Source organism: Balaenoptera ricei, chromosome 1 (genome assembly GCF_028023285.1).
Source record: "Balaenoptera ricei isolate mBalRic1 chromosome 1, mBalRic1.hap2, whole genome shotgun sequence".
Lineage (NCBI taxonomy): Eukaryota > Metazoa > Chordata > Mammalia > Artiodactyla > Balaenopteridae > Balaenoptera > Balaenoptera ricei.
The window spans coordinates 81,162,669-81,163,753 of NC_082639.1; the positions used below are offsets into that span (position 1 = coordinate 81,162,669).

The window sequence follows — 1,085 nt, forward strand, 5'->3', positions numbered from 1 at the left end:
CTAAATTCTGGTCTTCTCCTTTTCCTTCTCAACAGAATCCTGAATTTTATAGCAGGGCACTTGGCTACTCAGAATGAAAACTACATTTCCCTGCCCTTCTTGCAGTTAGCTGTAACCATGTGACTAGGTTCTGACCAATGAAGTATAAATAAAAGTGTTGAGTGATACTTCCTGAAAGTTTCTCTATAGAGGATGGGGATTTCTTCTCTTCTTTCCTAGATCAAGCTGCCTGAAGCACAAATGCGTTCTTTTTTTTTTTTTTGAATATGGAACGCTTCACAAATTTGCATGTCATCCTTGCACAGGGGCCATGCTAATCTTCTCTGTATCACTACAATTTTAGTATATGTGCTGCCAAAGTGAGCATGCACAAATGTGTTCTATCAGCCCTCTTTTGTACCATGAGGATGAGGGCCACACCCTAGAGATGGCAGAGTGGTAACCCACGTACCTGAATACCTCATGAAACCACTATACCAACCCTGGACTACCTATCTCAGGACTGCTATTACATGAGGGAAGAGAACTTTGTATGTTAAACTTAGTATTTCAGACTACTGTTGATTTGGATTTTCTCTTACATGCAGCCAAACACAAACCTAATTGGTGCACTACATATGAATACGTTACTAAAAAGAAATACCTAACACATTGGTAGTAGTTAGCTCTGGATTTTGGAATTTGTTGTTGATGTTATATTTACTATTCTTTGTTTTTTATATTAAATATATATTAATTACTCATATAATAAATTTTTAATAAAAATACTGAAAATAATAGGAATTATTTTTCCTAACAATTTTTGTAATGATTGTAGACATTGTAAGTGAAACATAAAAGATGGGTCTCATTGTGTCTTTAAAAGATAGATGATGGCCTTTAATATGATCGTTAAAATGTTTTTGAACACAAAACAAGTCAAATGAGTTTAAAAGCACAGAATTAGGAAAAGGACCCATTCATTTCCGTTATTTTCATCAAAGTTATGCATACAGTTTAAACAGTGAAATAGTTCTGCAAGCTTTAGTAAAAAACAAACATCAGTCCCCTGCCTGGCTCCACCTACCCCAATCCCACTTCCTACA

General features: G+C 35.4%; 1 non-coding gene across 1 annotated transcript; it reads right to left on the bottom strand.

The window, feature by feature from the left end:
* Nucleotides 1-260: 260 nt before the first annotated feature.
* LOC132354517 (U6 spliceosomal RNA) lies at nucleotides 261-367 on the bottom strand. The gene has a single exon (XR_009499330.1). It is a non-coding gene; the product is annotated as a U6 spliceosomal RNA (small nuclear RNA).
* Nucleotides 368-1,085: the final 718 nt, after the last annotated feature.